Source organism: Aethalodelphis obliquidens, unplaced genomic scaffold (genome assembly GCF_003676395.1).
Source record: "Aethalodelphis obliquidens isolate GAN/ISIS:26980383/991018 unplaced genomic scaffold, ASM367639v1 scaffold20, whole genome shotgun sequence".
Lineage (NCBI taxonomy): Eukaryota > Metazoa > Chordata > Mammalia > Artiodactyla > Delphinidae > Aethalodelphis > Aethalodelphis obliquidens.
In genome coordinates this window covers 15,042,736-15,065,816 of record NW_020837964.1, presented here as the reverse complement: position 1 = coordinate 15,065,816, position 23,081 = coordinate 15,042,736, and the positions used below count along the sequence as shown (strand labels likewise).

General features: G+C 35.2%; 1 long non-coding RNA gene across 1 annotated transcript; it reads left to right on the top strand.

The window, feature by feature from the left end:
• The first annotated feature begins 1,018 nt into the window (after window positions 1-1,018).
• LOC113627122 (uncharacterized) lies at window positions 1,019-22,827 on the top strand. Its single transcript, XR_003435437.1, has 4 exons — window positions 1,019-1,091; window positions 14,297-14,413; window positions 21,442-21,524; window positions 22,707-22,827. It is a non-coding gene; the product is annotated as an uncharacterized LOC113627122 (long non-coding RNA).
• Window positions 22,828-23,081: the final 254 nt, after the last annotated feature.

Sequence of the window (23,081 nt, the reverse complement as noted above, 5' to 3'; positions counted from 1 at the left end):
TGAGATGTGTATTCAATATCGTAGCAAATCACTGCTGAAAATTGGTTCCATGTCCCTGAGGCTACTTACCTCAAAAGGTGAAACAGCAGAAGTACCTGCTAGACAAAACCGACCAGCTCTGCTATTTTTCTTTCTTTCTTTTTTTTTTTTTTTTGAGTTTTCTTGATGATATTCTTTTAAAGTTTGTCCTGACAAGGGATTGAAGAGACAGTACAGTTTTTGTTCTAGTAAAGAATAATAATAATCATTTATACCCATTGAGTGTGTTTGTCAATTTGATACCTATGGCTGTATGATAATGAAGTTTAAGACTGATGTCAATCTGACTGAGAGATTAGTTGTATAATCTCAGAAGAAATGTGTGCACAGCATACATAAGATTTAACTGAACACAGCAACAATTTAAAACAAATCTCTATTTCTGATCAGTTGGTTACCTTTTGATGGCCTGGGAAAGTTGAACTGATCCCCGACCTCCCAACAGCCACTTCCACAGCGGTATCCAGGAATGCCTGCTGGGGTGATCTTCAGAATATCTAATGACCAATTTGGCAAGTACAGCGACCATTCAGAATGGATTACCAGTCATACAGAATAGATGCCGGTGCCGCTGTTCCAGAACATCCAACTGAACATCAGCTGTGCTCCTTATTCCTCTCCACGTGTACAGATTCTACCTATCCTTAAATTTCATTTCTTACTTGAAGGCTTTTATGTTCCATACAGTTCTATTTCTTGATTCTGAATTCCTACAATATTACAGCCTGTGCGTCCCAAATGTCCCTATACCATGTGCTACATTCTATTGTTAGTCTATTTTGTACTTCCCCACAGCACAGTGTTGTGCACATACATTTCAAAAATATTTTTGAATATAGAATATTCTGATGAAAATACCAGATGAAAATATCAGAATATTCTGATGAGATGATGTTTGAAAGTGCTACATTTGATATAGAACTAATTTGAATTTCCTTTGTGGACTTGAACTTGGTATCCAAGTGTCCCGTTTTCTTTTAGAGGGGCCACCTGAAAAACATTTCAGCAAAGAACTGTAACATCAAGACACTGTCACCAGTGCCTTTTCCACTGTTTTATTTTCTTATGTACTCTACCCATTTTCCAGATGTTGAGACACTTTGCTCCATTATGTTGAATTTGGAGTAGAATTGTGGGCACAACTGCTGTAGCAATGGAAGAGTTTAGTTTTCACCAGAACCTATGGAGGTTTGTACACAGAAAAGCTGAATTTATATAAATTAGGTCATAGTTTCAGATTTGAGCAGAATATGTCATTCCTCTAAAGAACAGAAAAAATTACATATTCAGATAAATTTATAGGAAGTCCCCAAGTATTTGGCTTTTTGTTGAAAGTTTAGTTTGATTATTTGGAACTAGGAACATTTTTTCCCCACATAAATGATATCAAGAGAGTCAAGGTTTCAAGCTAGCCCTACAGTGAATCATTATTAAACCCTCCAGCAAAGAAGGGGGCCTGAATTCTGCCAAGAGGGTTTTGGAAAGAAAGGTGGAGATGGATTATCTGAGAAAGACTGTGAGGGTAGCACCTCCGAGGCATTGGGTATGTCCCCAGGTGATGGCTAATGTATTTCTTTTGTAAAACTAGAGTAGGATGTAAGGGCTCAAAAGCAAATGTGAGTAAGTGGAAAATTACGGGTTGCTTCCTGAAAGCAACAGGATAAGCCATGCAGGGCAGTAAAGTGAACATCAGAACAGAATTAGGAGAACTAGTTCTACTCCTAGCTCTGCTACAACTTCTCTGGTTGACCTTCAATGTATCACTGCCCCTCTCTGGGCCTGTTTCCTCATCTACAAAATGAAGGGCTTCTTGATACAAGGCTTCTTTCAGCTAGCACAAACCATGGCAGTCATCTTTCCTGTAATGTCATCTCTACCCAAATCCTTGTTCTGTCCTCTTCATGTGCTTCTGTATCTTCTTGTATTTATTTCATTCTGCTGAATCCAGCCAGTCCTTCCACTTAATGCACTTCCTCTCACATTCCTTTCCCCACAGGCTAACCATAATAAAATAGACAGGGGAGAAAAACACCTCCTGGTTATCATAGACCATATTCTATTTATTATAAATATGTCCATGCTTATTCTCTCTCTTAATCTGAAAACTCCTTGGGAACAAAGAATATACCTTCTTTTGTTTATTTCTGTAATATATGTTAAAGCACCTGATGGATGTAGAAAATAAGACAATGATGTTGACATGTTGATGTTGACAGTTTTTTTTTAAAGTATATTTGCAAAGAAAAATGAACAGTGATTCCCTGCTAAAATCATTTAAACCAATGAGGCACTTGGGAAAAACAAGTGGGATTTCAGAGGGGAAAAAGAAAAAAATAAGCTAGTTGGCTTGTTCACATTTGAGGTCTGCATGGCATTCTCCCAGATGAAAAACCTGGCTTACCAAGTGAAACACATCAAGTGGAATTTTGATTCACTTCCAAAATGTTGTATTTGGGGATTACCAAGGGACATGAGAAAACTTTTTGGGGGGTGGAGGGGTAGTGGAAATATTTGATACCTTGATTCTGGTAGCAGCTATGCAACTGTATAAATTTATAGAACTGTACAACTTAAAAGGGTGAATTTTAGTGAATGTAAGCTATGCTTTAATAAACCTGACATAAAATTAAAAGATTATAAAAGATACATATATCTATGCTAGAAGAAAGGTAACCAAGTAAAGTGATTTGCAGACTTATTTTTTCACTTATTTTAAACTCACAAGAGCAAACTACAAGAAAAGATAAGATATTATATTTTAAAAATTAAACAAATTGACTAGGAAAGAAGTAGTATCCCTTTTTCTATTATTTTAATATTTCTGAAAGCATAACAGAATATTGCTACTTGTGCATACACTTGTCATTAACTCTGTGCTAGTTCTAGTGGATACAGTTGGTACAAACCAGTGCTAATTGCTTTTATGACACTGCTAATTAAAGCCACCTGCAACTATTTGGTTTGAGTTATATGATTTCACAGTGAATTGAGAAGCCACTGAGTTTTATGCCAGTGTGTATGTGTGATTATCCTCCCTTACGGAAATATAGATAGCATTATTGATTCAAGTTGGCTGCTTAGACTGTCAATGGTTACTTGAGTCTGATTGTTGTAGCTCAGGTTTTGGTACTTTTGTCTGATAAGAATGCTGGTGGCATCATCCAATATTTAGATGAATATTTTCAAAGGTCAATTTTTTTTCATATAGGTCCCTTAAGGATTATAGAACAACTTCCAAGCTTGCGCTTTCATGAGTAACTGATATTCTTAACTTCTCTGTCATTGTATGTGTGAAAGGTTGCAAGTAATGGCTAATCTATTTTCCAGATCTGTTCTTTTCTTACATCATAATAGAGTTATAGCAAGTGATGTGGCTAGTCACATTTCCCAGCCTCCCTCGCAGTTAGTATGATTAAATGAGTAAGTTCTCTCCAATGGTATGTGAGTGGGCATGATGCATACCACTTCTAGGGTGGGGCTTTTAAGAAACCAGGTGTGCCTTCTCTGTGCTCTCTTTTTCCTTCTACTAGTTGGAAAGAAAGAGTTGGTGTGCATTTCTCCATTTTAGTGAGCAGTGGGAAAAAATCTTTCCCAATGTGCCTGTAGAAGACTTCCTCTTACATCTGGAGGACATGGCCATACCTAGCTCCAAGACTATCTGGGAAATTGGGTATCTAGCTATTTTAGCCTCTACAGTTGGAAGTAGAAAGGATAAGGGGGTTAGGAATGGGTAGCCAATAAACAATGCCTGAAATAATGACCTAAGCACACAATACAATAAATTAGAAGAAGAAAAAAAAACAATTTGGATGGAGAAAATTAAAAAGTTAAAAAGCAGAAAATAATAATGTAAGTAAAAAGACTGAAAGGACTACTTAATAAAACCATTTCCTGGTTCTTTAAAAGTCCAACGTAATTGTACAATCTCTGGCAATTCTGATCAAGACAAAATAGAGGAGACTAAAATAAACCACAGAAGACAGGTAAGATAAATATAGACACAGAAAAAAATTTCAAGTGTGAAAGAAAGGTAGGTTTGAATTAATGCTAACATATTTGAAATCTAAATTAAAAGGTTGATTTTTCTAGAAAAAAATATATAACAAAAATTGGCTCAACAAAAGATAGAATAAGGTCATAGAAGAAATTTTAAAAGTAGTCAAAGATATATCACTTAAAAAAAACCCAGATCAAATGGTATTATGGGTAAATTATATTAAAATTTAAACAGATAATTATTAGGTTAAAAAAATTTTTCCAGAATATAAAAAGATGAAGAGCTTCCCCACTAACTCTATATGGTTAGCATAATCTTGATTATAAATCCATACAAATAACATTAAATAATAACAGAATAAGCCAGTTTAACTATGAACATATAAATCCTAAATAATGAAAGTCTACACTGCTTTCAAAGAAAATAATATATTTCTAACAGATATAAGATTCATGTTTTTGAATCTTATATCTTATAACATAATTAAAATCTATGTCTGGAATGCAAGGATAGTTTAACATTAAGAAACATTAATTTAATACATTACATTATCAAATTAAAGTAGAAAATCACATAATCATATTAAAAGATGCCAAAGAACAGTTTAACACCTATTCCTAATTAAAAAGCAGTTTTAAAAATCCTTTGGCAAGCTGAGAAAGATAAAAACAAATACCTTAATCCAATAAAGGTATATATCAGAAATCTGTAATAAACATTATAAAACATTATAATTGAAATATTTGGCAGAGATGGCTAGCTGTACCCTACTACCAGTTCCCCTCATCTTCCTTAGTAATGTAACCCAGATTTTTAGCCAGGGTTGTGGTTTTCTGGAATAAAAACCACATTTCTCAATTTCCCTGGCTACTAGGTGTAGCCATGTGACTGGATTAGCTAAGTTTGACCAATGGATATAAATAAAATACCATGAGCAATTGTCCTTGTCAACAAGGATGAATTTCAAAAGCCCACAGTATCAAGTTACAAAAGGCTACACATGTTTTGATACCAACTATGTAAATGTTAAAAACACACCAGATAATAAATATAACTTATAGCTGCACATTAAAATCATAAAAATATTTTAAATGTTCTTAAGGGTGAAACACACCAACATCAGAGTGAATGGGAAGGGAAAGGGTTGGTGCTTTAGCTGTGTTTGTAATATTTTATTTCCTTAAAATTAATAAGAACAAAAGCAAAAAAGTTCTGAACCAAATATGGCAAACAAATAGCTATTAAACTTGGGTCATATTCAATGACTCAGCTATTAAATTAAGGTTATATTATTTTATGTGCTTTTCTATGTGCATAATTTTAAAACTTTAGTTGTATAAAGCAAAGACTTGAAACAAAAGGAGGTCAAAATAAAGCAGCAGGGGTGAATATGGAAAGAAGAAGCCCCATTGCTTTGTTCTCAGATTCCAGAGTGATTGAACATATATGAGCCTCAGGGCTTGGCCTAATTGCCTCCTCCCTGAGTAAATAAATGTCCCAAAGCAAAAGCTAAAGGTAGTCTCTTTGATTTGTCATATCCCAGAGATTGTTCTGATGAGGGAATCAATTCAGATGCTCTATTGCTAGCAATAAATTATTAAATGACTACAATCAGTGTAAAGCTACCATTATACCTCTATTTACTTCAGGATTTGGTTTTTTTTCTGAATTTATCTAATAATATTAAATCAAGATATTAGAAAATAAAATGTAATACACTCCTTCATAACCAGAAACACAAAGGAAAAAAAGCCTAAGAATAAACTTAACAAGAAATATGCAAGATCTATGTGGAACAAAACTGTAAAACTGTACTGAAAATCATGAAAGGAAATCTAAACAAATGGAAAGATCTGTTCTCTAAATGAGAACACTCAATAATTTACCAAGTTAATCTATACATTAATCTATACATTTAAATTAAATCCCAATAAAATGGACCTTGCTAAGCTAATTCTCAGATTCATCTGAAATAGAATCTCCAGGAATAGTTTTCAAAAGACAATGAAGATAAGTGATCCATATCAAGTATCTAAATACACTACAAAGCTTTAATAATTGAAACAGTGTGGTATTGACAGGTAAATAGAAAACAGAACTGAATAGGCAGTCTAGAAACAGATTAATATATATGAACTTTTAATATAATAAATTTTGTATTTCAAATCAGAAAAGGGAGAAAAAATAATATATATGCATATATTATATATATGATTATACCTTAACTCTGACATTCACAAATGTAAATCCCAAATGGATTAAAGAGCTAAACATAATGAACAACAAATTTATAAAACCATCAGAAGAAAATATAGGAAAATATTTATTTTATGATAAGGAGGGTCCCCTTAAACTAAAAACAATATAAAGAATTCATAAATAAAGTATACAGGTTGGGTTTCATAAAAATTGAGGCAAATTGGGAGAACATATTTGCAAGACGTATAATTGAAAAAGGCTTAATAAATAATCAGAATGTATAAAAATCAATAAGAAAAAATCCAATCAAATGTGAGAAAAAGATATGAAAATACAAATGTAGAATAAGAACAAAAACAGCCAACATACACGTGAAAAGATTCCCCATCTCATTAGTAATCAGGCAGAATGCAATTTGAAAAGAGTGAGATTTGCCAGTAGATTGGCCAGCACTTTAAAGATGAATGTTCCTTGCTGTTAAAAAGAGGCTGGGGAGATGGACACTCTTGTACGTTCATTACCTCTCTCTTCTACTTTCCCCCTTTCTCACTACAGTCCTGCCATACTGGCCTCCTCGTTTCTCTTAGTACACACCAGCTTTCTGTCCTCTTCAGTTACTTTTACTTGCTGTTCCCTCTACCTTGATCCTTTTCCCTCAGGTATATGTGTGGCTTGCTCCAGTTCTTTCTTCACGCTTTTCTCAGAGATCACCTTTTTTAGCAAGGTACCTGTACCACCTAACTTAAATATGCACCCTGTCCGTTTCACTCCTAATAACTTTTGACCTGCTTCATTTTCCTCCACGTGTTAGATAGGTGGTGGGTGGGTAGCTGGGAGGTAGATAGATAGGTAAGTAGGGAGGTAAGTAAGTAGCCACTGTGCAAATCTTTTTTGAATGACAGAAAAAATACTGCCAGTGGAGAGAGTGTAAATTTGTGCAGATTTTTGGAATATTTTGCACTTAATTAAATACTAAAATATGGGTACTCTCTGACCTAGCAATCCACTTCTACATATCTGTTCTTAATAAATACATTTGTTCACAAAGAAACATGCACAAGGATGAGCATGTACATTCAGTGCAACATTGTTTTTAATAATAAAAAAGAAACAACACAAGTAGCCACCATTGGAAAGAGGTTAAATAAAATGTTGGATATTTATGCAACACAATACAGTGCAGCTGTTATAAAGAACAAGATGGGTCTGTACCCATACATAAAGATATTCCAGTGTTATGATGTTATGTGGAAAACAAATCAAAAAAATTGCTAAAGTATAATCTCATTTATGGAAAAATAATCCAGTATGTGTGGATATATAGATATAAAGATACAGATAAACACATGCATACATATGAACATATAAATGCAAATTTAATATATAAAGGATACGCACCAAAATTATTAATAATTTATTAGCTTCTCTCTGTGGAGAGGAGTTTGGGTGTGGGAGAGCTGGTACAGGAGTATATCCTATATATTTCCATATTGCTTAGTCTTTTACAATGAGAATATATTCATGTATTACATTTTTAATTAAAAAATAGAATGTCTCCAAGGTTACTCTCTTTCAATGTCAGTCTTACTCATTTGTATCCTGAAATGCTCTCTTGGGTGGCAGTGAATGAGATGAAGTAATGACCAGTGTGCTGGGAATCGCGTTTAGAAGAGCATTGTGCTAGGCAATGTTAGTCAGCCACGGGTGCCCCCATAGAAAAAAAAGGTTGAGAACTGTGTTCATGCCCCATTGTTTCATTTCCTCCAGCAGTACCTAGAAACAAAAGAGCCTTCATTTTTCCTTTACTGTGGTCATGATGTGTCAAAAGTGCAGAAGCGGGTTTTGTTTTTTCTTTTTTTTTTTTTTTATTTAGACACATTTCATACCTACAGAATAGTTCTTTGTGCTGTATTCTGAGTAATTTTACATAAAGAAATGCTTCCCTGCTAACATCAAATACAGTGAAATAAATTGCAGGGCTCAGGGTGAATAAATGAGTATGCTGGCTGTCCCGTCTTTTAACTCTCATGTGTGGATCAGAAAATATAATATATAGCACTCTGACTCACCTTTGCAGGAATTTTTAAATGTTTCCTTAGTGCAATTATCCTCAGTTGTTTTATTGGTTCTTTCCAGCTTATACACAAGCATGTGTGTGCTAACACATGAGAACACATACACACACCCATGCGTGCACACACAGACACACTCACACAGCCAGAACTGCCTGTCTGAATCCCAGGCTTTTTTCTGGATAAGCATTGCTTGACCTTGCGTCTTTTCGCCATCGACATCCTTTTAATGACTACGCAGGGTTACAACTCACTGACCCATGGGCCAGTGACAACCTTCTGGGGCAGCTCTGTTTAAATCAGATCCCCTTCTCTTCCTCCTTTTCTCCTTGATTTGACAGGATAGAATTGAGTTGATAAGGTAGGAGAAGGAGGAAAGTGATTTCCATTGAGATGTATTTATAATGATAGAAATAACCAAAATAATAATAATATTATCGAGCACTTGCTATTTGCTAAGCCCTATTCTAGGCACTTTATGGGTCTCATTTCATCTTCGCGATAACCTACAATCCAGATGCTATCATTAGTATTACTATGTCCATTTTACAAATGAAGAAAATAAGGTGTAGATAGATTAAATAACTTGCTCGAAGGTCACACAGCTAGTACAGATATAGTGGCCTATATCCATATCTCCACACATAGTAGATTATTTTTCCACAAATAAGATTATATTTTAGATAGTTTTCCTTGACTTGCTTTTTTCCATCAGGATAGCTTTTCATATGTGTACATACAAACACATCTTATTCTTTATTACAGCTGCACCATATTGTGTTACATAAATATACCATACTATATTTAGCTTCTGGCCATATCCCTCCACTACCATCTCCCTGATGAAATCTGGGGTGTATTTTTCCATGACTTTTTCCTTATTTATACCAACATAAAGGTATACATATACTTACATAGGTGTCTTATTTATGTATGAATTCCCTTCCCTGTATGGTTTTGAGCTAAGATTGGCTACATAGAAATTTGCATGAGATATGAAAGGCAAAAATGAAGCAGCAGGAATGATTAGATTGTGAAGGTTGGTATAGAGTCAGATACTGTAGCAGTTTATACAAATTTTTTGTGGATCTGGTCTCTCACCTTGTTGGCATCAGGTAGCAGCTGAGCCCACAGATTCTGCAGCTCCCACAGGATCTCCTCCTTAAGCTTCTCCTGCTCTTAGGTCACCTGTATGTTCCACTCCATGACTAAGGGCATCATTTCTCCAGCAGGTCACCCATGTCATCAAAGTTGGAGGTTTGAAGGAAGTGAAAGAGCCACTTGAGTTTCAGTTTGTCCTCCTAGGTTCCAATTTATCCTTGGAATGGCATGCGACTACGTGCCCATTTTTCCCTTCCAACTGCCTATCGTGAAGACTTCAGACCCAACACTGGACACAGAAGCAAGTCATATATAAACTGCTTAACCAGCTCCAACCTTGACCTCGCATGAGGTCAAATCCCTGTGATAAATTCCTCATTCTATACGACACCTAGAAGTTCTCCTTCTCTGATCAAACTTTAATACAGTGTGTCTGTTTTTATCTAAATAGAATCAAATTATACACATTGATCTTTAACTTGCTTTCTTCACTGATAGGCCATAGAGATTCTTACACGTCGTTACTTCTCTTCCCCCACTCCCATACATTTCTCTATATATATTTACACACAATCACACTAAAATATAAATTTTTTTCACTCTAAGAACCTGATTCTAGAAATATGATTCTAGAACATGAATCTGGAAATCATACATTTTAAGTTTGCATGTTGATTTATTATCTTTCTTTTTGTCTCTTTCTTCTCACCAACTCCTGCCTTAAGTCCCACATCCACCCACTAGACAACTTGCATAACAACTTTATGTATCCTTCTGAATTTTTTTTCATGCTCTTAGATCTATATATGAATTAATAAACACTATTGCTTATATAAAATATAGTTCCCCCACCAAATTGAGCTACAAATTTTTCATATGTTAAATTCTCATATATATTATGATCTATTTCAGGATTTTCTATTCTGTCAGCTTATCTATTCTCATGCTGATACCATATTGATTTGATTACAAAAGCTGTACAATATGTTCTTATATACAGTAAAGAACCCCACACACATACACTGTTCTTTTTCATCTTAATTATTGTAGAATATTTATTCTTACATATGAATTTTAAAATAATGGGAGCTATTTTTTAAAATTCTCTTAGGATCCTAATTGGAGGTATACTTTCTTTTATATTAATTTGGGAGAATCACCACTTTATCACCTATTTTTCCTACCCAAGAACATGAAATGTTTTTCCAATTGCTTAAATCTTGTTTCATACCCTTCAGTAAGATGGTATAGTGTTCTTCATATAATGCTGTGCCTTTCTAGTAATTTTATTCCTAGTTGCTTTATACTTTTTTCAGTGTTGTGAACAAAATACTATTATTTTTATATTTTTATTCCTAGGTCTATATTGCTAAAATACAGAAAATACTTGTTTTTAGCATTTATCTTGTATCCAGCCCCCTTAACAGATTATTTTATTAATTCTATCAGTCAGAATTTAGTCAGAGAAGCAGAAAAGCTAGTATCATGAAAAGGGGGTTAATTATAGGAACAAGACCTTACATAATTGTGGGAGATGTTTGGTAATAAAGATCTAAAAAAGGAAGTTGGAGAATTAGAGAAAACTCACTACCCAGCCTTTTTAAAGGCTGTGTTAATGGAAATCTGGAAAGCTAGACATATCCAGGTGCCAGAGAGGAAACATGAAAGCAAAGTGGCAGAAAAGTTTCTGGAAATCTGCACCTCTGCATGGCTCCCACTTCTGGAGTCTTCAGTCAAGCATCTGTTGGAGGGCCTGGGGCTACTTTTGGTCAGTGGGTCTAGCAGCCAGAAGGTAGATTTGAACATGGAGTAGAGGAAAACAATGACAAACTGGAATTCACTGGGCACCTCTGCATCTGTCCTTCATCATATCTGACTGAAAAGAACTTAAGAAATAGTGGCTACTACTCCACTTCCACATTCCAAGTCTCATGTGACTTTAGATTTTGGCCAACTCTTGCACGAAACCACAAAGGGAAAGGCTTCTGAAAAACATAGTCCCCTTTGTAATCTTGTTAATATTAGAACAATCTAGCACACCTGTCTTAGTGGGGTTTTTTCCCAATGCTTATGCATATTACTTATTTTCCTGCCTCCTTGCAGTCACTAGAATCTCCAAGACAATGTTAAAATAAGAATTACTGTCAATGGACCTTTCTAAATAGTTCCTAATTTTAATTTAAATGGATTTAGAGTTCTGTTATTTTAAAATGACATTTTCTTTTGGTTTCTGGAAAACCAACTTTATCATACTTAAGTAGATTCCTTCTGCTTATGACTTATTAGGACTGACTTTTGAATTGTATTAAGTCTTTCAACATCTACATACTGATATAGTAATTTTGTTTTTCCTTTTGGATTTGGTGACAATGAATTACGTTGATAGATTTTCTGATATTAAAATACTTTTATTCCTGAAATAAACCCTCTTGGTCATAGTGCATTATTATTGCATTGCTAGATTCCATTTGTTACTCCCTTATAACTTTTGCTTTTGTATTAAAAACTGAGATTACCCTTTTAACTTTTTTAATTTAAAAATGCACCACCAGGGAAGCCCACATGTGTCTTTTTTATTGAAGTATACTTGCTGTACAATATTATGTAAGTTGCAGGTGTACAGTATAGTGATTCACAATTTTTAAAGGTTATACTCCATTTATAGTTATTATAAAATATTGGCTATATTCCCCATCCCATGTTTTACAGTATATCCATGTAGCTTATTTTATACCTAATAGTTTGTACCTCTTACTCTCCTACCACTATATTGCCCCTCCCCACTTCCCTCTTCCCACTGGTAACCACTAGTTTGTTCTCTGTATCTGTGAGACTGCTTTTTGTTGTTGTTATGCTCACTAGTTTGTTGTATTTTTTAGATTACCCATATAAGTGATATCATACAGTACTTGTCCTTCTCTGACTTATTTCACTTCACGTAATGCCCTCCACGTTCATCCATGTGGCTGCAAATGGCGAAATTTCATTCTTTTTTACGGTTGAGTAGTATTCTGTTGTATGTATGTACTACATCATCTATATCCATTCCTCTGTCGATGGACATTTAGGTTGCTTCCTTATCTTGGCAATTGTAAATAATGCTGCTATGAACATTGGGGTGCATGTATCTTTTCAAATTAGTGTTTTTCTTTCTGGGGGTGATATACACAGGAGTGGAATTGCTGGGTTACATGGTAGTTCCATTTTTAGTTTTTTGAGAAAATTCCATACTGTTTTCCACAGCGACTGCACCAATTTACATTTCCACCAACCAACATGGTACAAGGGTTTCCTTTTCTCCACATCCTCGCCAACATTTGTTATTTATGTTCTTTTTTATGATAACCATTCTGACAGGTGTGGGGTGGTATCTCATTGTGGTTTTGATTCGCATTTTCCTGATGATTAGTGGTGTTGAACATCTTTTCGTGTGCCATCTGCATGTCCTCTTTGGAAATATGTCTATTCAGTTCTTTTACCCATTTTATGTTCAGATTGTTTTTTTGATGTTGAGTTGTATGAGCTGTTTATATACGTTGGATATTCATCCTTTGTCAGTCATATCATTTGCAAATATTTTCTCCCATTCAGTAGGTTGTCTTTTTGTTCTGTCGATGGTTTCCTTTGTTGTGCCAAAGTGTTTAAGTTTAATTAGGTCCCATTTGTTTGTTTTTGCTTTTATTTCCTTTACTTTAGGAGACATATCCAAAAAATATTGCTGCAATTTATGGCAAAGAGTGTTCTGCCTAAGTTTTCCTCTAGGAGTTCTATAGTATCCAGTCTTACATTTAGGTATTTAATCCATTTTGAGTTTATTTTTGTATATGGTGTTAGAGAATGTTCTCATTTCATTCTTTTACATGTAGCTGTCCTTATAACTTTTACTTACATATTAAAAAATGAGATTACCCTTTTTAGATTCATCTGTGTGGATTGTAGAGTATTTTTCTGGGACACTTCACAATGAAGAATCAGTAATTTGAATAGATCATCTGAGGAAATTATAGGTGACAAGCAGGATAGGGAAAGAGGAGGAGATTCAATGTTCACTCTCATGACAGCTTTCCCGTTGCTTGCCCTCTGAGTTCTGAGATAAATTACTCACTGCACAACTGATATGCAGTCTCTCATGTCTTTCTCTTCAGCATGTTTATTATTTCATTACATGCTTATTAATGGGAAGGACCATCTGCTATGACGTTTTCATATAACATTTAATTAGTCATTCATTTGGTGCTGAGAAGATAAAGGAAGGTATTCAATACAAAATGCTTTTCTAACGGTTTTCTCTGATTTCAGTAGGAAATAAGCACTATTTTCTGGTCATCTCCTCAATAAAATTAATATTTATACAATGTTAAAAACATAACTTTGATTCCATAAAGACCTCACTAGGAATCCAAGTTTTTTCATATATGTCAACCACAGTGATTTCAATAAGTTTGTATCAAGTTCATTCCATGAGCCTGATGTTGTCATTCAATAAAAAATCCGATCTGCTACTTCACGTGTCCTCTAAACATGTAGATTTCCTACTTGAACTACTAAAAAATGCAGGGATCCGTGTACATTTATAATGTGTACAGTCTATTTGATATAAGGGAAAAGGAATAGGTTGCCTTAGTTCTTCTTTCTTGCCTTTGTATAGGGAACAAGTAGATACAGGCTTGTGGGGCAAATGCCAGGCTCATGTTGGAAGGACTCAGAAACAGAGAAAGAACTTTTAGGGGTCAAAGAATCCATAAAGGCAAATTGGTCTGCACCTGCCTCAAGCTGTGGTGTTAATATTAGTAGACAGGATGCTGTAGAAATGAGAGGGAGAAAACTATAAAAAGTGATATTTAAATTGCTGTGAAGCTTGAATTTGAGCCCTTTTCTACTATTCCAGAATCACTACTAATATGAGAGAAGCAGAGAGACCCAAGCCAATGAAAAGCTGTAGGAAGCTGCAGAACACATGAAAATCCCAGCTGGTGAATAAAATCTATCACGTTGGCAAAACAGTGTGAGTGAAAATCTTTTAAACGTGCATCAGCTGCAGGGGCTGGATGTTGAGAAATACAAGATTAAGATGATGCTGGGGAAAACTGAGGGTCACTCATGGTCACTCCTCTAAGAAAAGCTTGCCTATGCTGTATTGAGTCACACACCATCAGGGTGATAAGGCAAGCTCAGCTGCTTGAGACACATCTTTCCTATAATGTATATATCGAAAAACACGGCAGAGGTGTTATGGCTCCCTGAATTGAATAATCTCTAAAATGAAGATTCGATATTAAATACTTCTTTTGCTATATTATTAGAGTTATAACAAACCTAAGTTATAACAAACCTAACCTATAACAAACCTAATTCCCTTAAATATATTGTCCTTCATATTAAGCTGGCAATACCATGAAGATAATAACTCAGGTAGAATATTTAACACATATTTATAGATCACCTACTATGTGCAAAACTACAAAGATAAATCAGAGGTGGTCCTGGACTTCCATGAGTAAAAGCTCATGTTCTAGTGAGGGAAATAGACATACATAAATAAATTTAAAACCAAGCCGATTTTAACAAGAATAATAGTAGAGTAGAATTCTATCAGGGTGTGTGGGAGGAGGTGGGGGAGGAAGGGTGAATAAAGATGATAGTTTATATCACATTCCGGTGTGATCTAGGAGTTCTCATCCTGACTGCATTACTAACAAGTTGCATGACCTTCAGCAGGTCTCTGGGCCTTCATTTTCTCACCTGTAAAATGAAAGGGTTATTTTATAATGATCTCTAAGGCCCCACTTCAGAACAAAGTCTCTTTAATTTTATTTTCCTATTCACATAGCAGAATGACATGAGTAAAACTGTTCTCCAAAGAAAGCTTAAAAAAAACATTTTGCCATAAAGTAGTTTTGGTAGCAGAGCATTTTACATTTACTTTGTACTGCATGTGTCTTCTTCCTGTACACATGCAAACCTCTCTCAAAGTAGCATATTAGACTCTGGGATAAGAAATATCAAAATATAGAAAAGAACAAAGAATAATATCTCAATCACTTATATTACACATTAAAAAATTAAATGCTAATCATAAAGGTAAAGTCCCCATAACCACCATCCCTCTGTCCAAATCTATTCTTCTCACTGTCTAGAGGCAACTACTACAATTTGCTTTAAATCTGTGCTTCAGATTCATTTATCATATCTTAACATACATTTCTATGCACAAATCCATAAGCTATACATAGATTTTCTCGTATGTTTTTAAATATATGTAATATACTCTATTATTTTGCTTTTTTTACTACTCAGTATTGTATTTTGGACCTACCTATTTGATAGTTCATTCTTTTTACTGCAATATAAAATTCCATCATATCATTTCCCCCTTTTATGGATTTTGGGGTTATTTTCAAATGTTTGATACTACAGTCATTACAATGCTTCAATGAACATATGTGTATAAGGCTCCTTCTGCACATATATGAAAGTTTCTCTCATATATCCTGAAACGGAACAATTTGTTATAGGGGTGTGCATTTCCAAATTTTATTAGGTATTGCCATATGCATTCTGAAGTGGTCGTACCAATTTACAATCCCACCAGAGATGCGTGAAGTTCCCATATTCTTACCAACACTTGGTATTGTCTGACATTTAAATTTCTGACAGTATGGATGAAAATGGTATTGCTTTATTGTTTTACTAATGAAACCATATTTCGGTTGTGTGTGTTTGTGTGTGTGTGCCTTTGTGACCATCTTGGTCATTAGTTCGGCTGGTTTTTCTGATAAAACCTGCTTGATATAAACTAGATTTTCTTCTTTTTAATTTATTTTTTATTGAAGTATAATTGATTTACAATGTTGTGTTAATTTCTGCTATACAGCAAAGTGACTCAGTTATACACATATATACTTTCTGTTTTATATTCTTTTCCATTATGGTTTATCCCAGGATATTGAATATAGTTCCCAGTGCTATATAGTAGGAACTTGTTGTTTATCCATTCTATGTGTAATAGTTTGCATCTATTAACCCCAGATTCCTAGTCCATCCCTCCCCTCTTCCCCCCCACCCCACCGCTTGGCAACCACAAGTGTGTTCTCTATGCCTGTGAGGCTGTTTCTGTTTTGTAGATAGGTTTATTTGTGCCACGTTTTAGATTCCACATATAACGGATAATCATATGGTATTTGTCTTTCTCTTTCTGACTTAACTTAGTATGATAATCTCTAGTTGCATCCATGTTGTTGCAAATGGCATTATTTGGTTTTTTATATGACTAATATTCCATTGTATATATATACCATATCTTCTTTATCCATTTATCTGTCAGTGGACATTCAGGTTGTTTCCATGTCTTGGCTATTGTGAATACTGCTGCTATGAACATATGGGTGCATGTATCTTTTTGAATTATAGTTTTGTTTGGATATATGCCCAGGAGAAGGATTGCTGGATCATAAGATAATTCTATTTTTAGTTTTCTGAGGAGCCTCCATACTGTTTTCCATAGTGGCTGAACCAAATTACATTCCCACCAACAGTGTAGGAGGGTTCCCTTTTCTGCACACCCTCTCCAGCGTTTGTTATTTGTAGACTTTTTTAATGATGGCTATTCTGACTGGTGTGAGGTGGTACCTCATTGTAGTTTTGATCCGCATTTCTCTAATAATTAGTGACGTTGAGCATCATTTCATTTGCCTATTGGCCATTGTACATCTTCTTTGGAAAAATGTCTATTTAGGTCTTCTGCCCATTTTTCGATTGGGTTGTTTGTTTTTTTTCTTTTTGCTGTTGAATTGTATGAGCTGTTTGTATATTTTGGCAATTAAATCCTTATTGGTTGCATTGTTTGCAAATATTTTCTCCCATTCCCTAGGTTGTCTTTTCATTAATTTTTTTTAAGGTTTCCTTTGCTGTGCAAAAGCTTGTAAATTTGATTAGGTCCCTTTTGTTTATTTTTGTTTTAATTTCTATTACCTGGGGAGACTGACTTAAGAAAACATTGGTACAATTTATGTCAAAGAATGTTTTGCCTATCATCTCTTCTAGGAGTTTTATGGTGTCTTGTCTTATATTAAAGTTTCTAAGCCATTTTAAGTTTATTTTTGTGCATGGTGTGAGGGTGTGTTCTAACTTCACTGATTTACATGCAGCTGTCCAACTTTCCCAGCACCACTTGCTGAAGAGACTGTCTTTTTCCCATTTATAGTCTTGCCTCCTTTGTCAAAGATTAATTGACACAGGTGTGTAGGTTTATTTCTGGGCTGTCTATTCTGTTCCATTGATCTGTATGTCTGTTTTTGTGCCAATGCCACATTGGTTTGATTACTGTAGCATTGTAGTATTGTCTGAAGTCTGGGAGGGTTATGCCTCCTGCTTTGTTCTTTTTCCTTAGGATTGCTTTGGCAATTCTGGGTCTTTTATGGTTCCATATAAATTTTAGGATAATTTGTTCTAGTTCTGTGAAAACTGTCATGGGTAATTTGATAGGGATCACATTAAATCTGTAGATTGCTTTGGGTGGTATTGCCATTTTAACAATATTAATTCTTCCTATCCAACAGCATGGGATATCTTTCCATTTCTTTGAATCATCTTTAATTTCCTTTATTAATGTTTTATAGTTCTCAGCATGTAAGTCTGAAAGCATATTTTGGAATATACTTATTAGCCAAGCAGGTTTACTCTTCTGTGAGCTGATGCTCCATTCCTTTTGCCATTCTTCTAATGGTAGCTTGTTTTTCCCACTCATTGATGTTTAGGAGATCTATACCTATACGTATACTTATAACTATACCTATTCCTATACCTATATCTGTATCTATATCTATTTTTATTTCTATATCTATATACATACTCTAGTACCAAGCCTTTATCTTTTTATTTATGGTAGAGATATCTTCTAGTCTGTCATGGACCTAGTAACTTTAGATTTTTTTTGGTATAGAAGTTTGGATTTTCAAATTTTCTGGTTTGACCTTATTTTAAAATTCTTCCTTACCTTGAAGTAACTCTAGTAGTTTGAGTTTGTTTTTCTCTTTAGTTCTTCAGTCCATCTGGAAAATATTTTGTGTGGATGTTTAGGTAAAGAATCTATTTTTAGCCTCCTATGGATAGGCAGTTGTCCAAAACTATATACTGAAAAATCTGTTCATTCACTCAAAGATTTGTGAAGTCACTTCCTTCAAACACCGAGTCCCCATAGCTGCTTCAGTCTGTCTGTGGGCTCTCTATACTAATCTGTTGATCTAGCTGACTCAATTATATATATTTTTTCATTCTTTAGGTGATTGATGATATTTAGTAAAAGGATACTAGGTTAATGAATAGGTCCTTTTTTTTTTTTTTAAAGGAATAAATGAGCCTTTTCTTTTTCTTTCTTTTTTTGGCTGCATTGGGTCTTCGTTGCTGTGCACAGGCTTTCTCTAACTGCGGCGAGCAAGGGCTACTCTTTGTTGCAGTGCACGGGCTTCTCACTGCAGTGGCTTCTCTCGTTGCAGGGCACAGGCTCTAGGCATGCGGGTTTCAGTAGTTACAGCACCCGGGCTCTGTAGTTGCATCACGCATGCCCTAGAGCATGCGGGCTTCAGTAGTTGCAGTGTGTGGGCTCAGTAGTTGTGGCACGTGGGCTCTAGGGCATGCAGGCTTCAGTAGTTGTGGTGTGCTGGCTCAGTAGTTGTGGCTCGTGGGCTCTAGAGTGCAGGTTCAGTAGTTGTGGTACACAGGCTTAGTTGCGCCACGGCATGTGGGATCTTCCCAGACCAGGGATCAAACCCATGTCCCCTGCATTGGCAGATGGATTCTTAACCACTGTGCCACCAGGGAAGTCCTAAATATGTTCATTTCTAATACCTCAGTCCAAGGATTTCCCCCGACTCTGCCCTTCTGGGTGTCCAAAGTGTCCTGGGGGCTACTGTGGAGAGAAGTCCTCATAAAGTAGGCAAATTATGACAGAACAAAGACTGTAGCACAAGTGGGCATTGGACCCACTTGCAAGGTAGCTAGGTGGCTTGTCAGCAAGTTCAGGCTGGAGACTGGACAATTCGAAGACAAAATTCTGATCTAAGGGAGTTCTGGCAGTTGCAGTGTGCCACTATGGGATCCTTCTATGGTCTTTTCCTGGCAGCTCCTGGGCAGTAGCCCACCCTCAAATCATTCTCCTGGTTAAGGGTCTTTGGGATGGCTTCTCTTTCTTCCTTCATTTTAGTCTCCACTGCTTCCTCGCTATATCACTCCTTTATCCTCTCTCCAAAGGTTCTATTCTCTCCTTTTCTTTCACAATAGTCCTTGAGGGACAGTTAGAAAGACCATCAGAAATAGAGCCTTGAACAGCCAAATCTCTACAATACAACTAGTTTCCCCTTCCTTGAGGATAATAAAGAAATTTCCAGGAACAAAACTGCCTGATCTCCATTCCCTGGGGAGGAGAGACAGTGTTTTAACACTTGCTTGCAGGATGGTCTAAGTAACTTCTAATTCACAAAAGAAAAGACCAAAGCAACAAAACTGACACTCAACAAATAGTTTACATATAAAAAAAACTAGATTGAAAATTCATTTTCTGCTCCATGTGGTTTAGAAATTTTTCAGGAAGTAGAATGTTTGTTCTGTTGGATATTCTAACACTAATATAGGAAAAACCACTTAATCCTTTTAAGAGAAATTTCTACTCCACTTATACCTCTTGCCAAATCCTTTCAAACTCTTGGACCCCACTTTTCTGAAAGGGAAAGTATCTTGATTGACTCCCTTTCCATTCAACAATGCACTTCCTAGAGTCACTTCCAAGAAAGCAAGTCCTAATTGTACTGCTCAATACTATATAACAACCTAAATGGGAAAAGAATTTGAAAAAGAATAGATACATGTATATGTATAACTGAATCACTTTGCTGTACACCTGAAACTAACACAACATTGCTAATCAACTATACTCCAATATAAAATAAAATGTTAAAAAAAAGATGAAATAAGAAAGTTAAAGTTGTAATGCCTAATAACAGTTGCCGAAAGTTTGTGAAGATCGGCATCCCTGAACAAGTACAACTACAGTAGATTCAACCCCATGCAACATCCAGGGTACACATGAAAATGTTTACACCTGCTCCCATGATGGTAAAGAGCTGGGCATCAAGATTGTAACATACTTTGGACTTATTGAAAAAAATCACAATTAGAAATTAAAGTACTATTATTAATTTCCCAACTTGAATTATTTAATATATGCTTTACTACAGGATACCCATTTACTTTGTTTCTGTGAATTACTGATTTTACAATACCACATGAAGATGTAGACTTACCAGCAATGGATTTTTCTTCACTAGTTACAATAATTAAAATAATATTTTCCCTGGAATTGGGAAATATTTTTAAATTGGGAATTGGGAATGGTATATTCTGAATAAATTTTTCGTAACTGGGCACCAAATTTGCCATTGCCGGATATGTTTTATTTGTAAAAATAGGTACAAATCACAAACATTTACACTTACTTATTTGAGTCCATTTATACTTACCAGGGTTTTCTTTTAAAAATCATAAATGACAAAATCAAAGACACTTGAGTTAAAATAACATTCCCACCTCTCTCCTTCCAGAGTTCTCTAACTCAGCACAGTGGTGCTTTTCTGTATGAGTTTTCCTGGGGTCTGCTTTAAAATAAGTGTGGTAAAAAACATAAGTGTGGCCAGCTTATTGCCTGATGGAAATTTTTCTTCATGATAAACATGTTCCCATTGTTCTAGAACTGGGGCAGTATTATAACTTTCTTTCACTCACCATTTCTTAGACTATTCTTGAATTCACCCTATCTTCCATCTTTTTCTCCTTATTATCCTAATTGGCTTTCTAGAAAACTTACAAGAAGCAATTTGAACTCAACAGAATACACATGCACATAAAAAGTCATTTCAAAGGATTAGAGAAAAGGCATTTTAAGACCTCTGGATAGATTGTTTTTTTCAAAACATACTTTTTTGGTTTGTTTTGCCTTTTTCCCTGTTTGATTTCTAAAACATTTATTGAATTCTTTTTCAGGGCACTTTGCTAAGCAGCGTGGGAGATATTAAGTGAACAAGTGGCATTCTCTACCTTTGAAGAACTTTCCACTTATTGGGGAGGTAAAGCATTATATTCTGGCTTCCATTATCTGTATATTAGTGAACTAAGAGAAGCATAAACCAAAGAAATTTATAAAAAATACAAAACTTCTAATTGGGGAAACAAGGGAACGTGTAACTTAAACTGGGTATTAGGGAGTTTTAAAAAGCAGAAATGATAGAGGAAGAAATGGGATTAGCTAAGATATTGGCAGAATAGAAACAAGGGCTTGCAGGAAACACGGAATAGGGCATTTTGAAGGGTAGGATTCCGCAGAGCAATAAAGGTTTAAACCATTGGGAGCCCAAGTTCAAGGGAGCCAAGTATAAATCCACAGAAATTTTAGGCAGGGAATAACAGGTTGGAAGTCTGCTGTGGAACAACTGATTGGTAGTGATGCATGAAGTGATATGAAGGGGGTTTGGGGACTTTACTATATCTTTGTGTGAGATAATGAGGGTTAGACAAATGGCAGTGTAAGAACAGGGAAGAGAGAGGAAGACTGAATAGGGACCTGTGCCAAGGTGGTAGAAGTAATAAAGCATAATCCAGTTGCCTGATGGGCAAAAATATTTTTCTGTTATGCCAAATATTTTTTAAAGGTCTTCTTGCTCTGAGTTAAAAATTACATAAATTGTCAGTGAAGTGCTATTACTATTTAATACATTTTAGTTGTCATTTTAACTTCTCTAAGTCTGAGTTTCTTGTAAAATGGGAATGATGATTTTACCTTTCTCATAAGGTTGTTGTGAGGATGAAATAAGATGATGCATGTACAGTCTGTTACTGTGCCTGGCATTCAGAAAATGCTTGATGAATATTTCCTATTATTGTTTAATAATAATATAGCATTAATATTAGTAGGCTGTTTTCAATATAAGGTATATTTTTATATTTTCAACAAACAAAACTTTTTATTGAATGTACATCAAGTTACTTTGGACAATGTCTGCAATTGTTGACTTCATTTGCAGTTATTAATATTGACTAATATACTTTGATCATTATGGGTGATGTTGACACCAAAGTAGTAATTTTAAGTGTTTTTGATGGTAGATATTGATCTAATCATGTGAACAACACTGATAATAACCTGTCATTATGAGTACTGGATCGATATTTTAACCCATACTTAATAAGGAACAAATAATTTCTACTTCGCTTTTGTATCAATATCTGGAGTTCTTTTCTGTGTTTTCTAGGTTCTATAAAGGAGGCAAAGGTTTTGAAGACTATCAAAGACATCACAATGGTATATTCCTAAGGGATTTAGAGGCTCTTCATCAACCAAAGGAAAAGCACCAGTGAGAGTCAGGATGTGATTCCAGGCAGGTGCCACTACTTATTTAAAATGTGTCAAGGTAAGATGCCTATATATGTTCAGATCTGTGCCAGCAACCATGAAGACACAGAGACTGGAAAGAAGAAACACAGCAGTTTAGTGAGTACTAAGTGTTGTCACACAGGCCATAGCATTTAATCCTGACAATAACCCTGTAAGGCAAGGCTTATTAGGCCCAATAAATGCCAGAAATATGGGTCAAATCCAGGTTCAAAGTTGATACTCTTTCCACAAT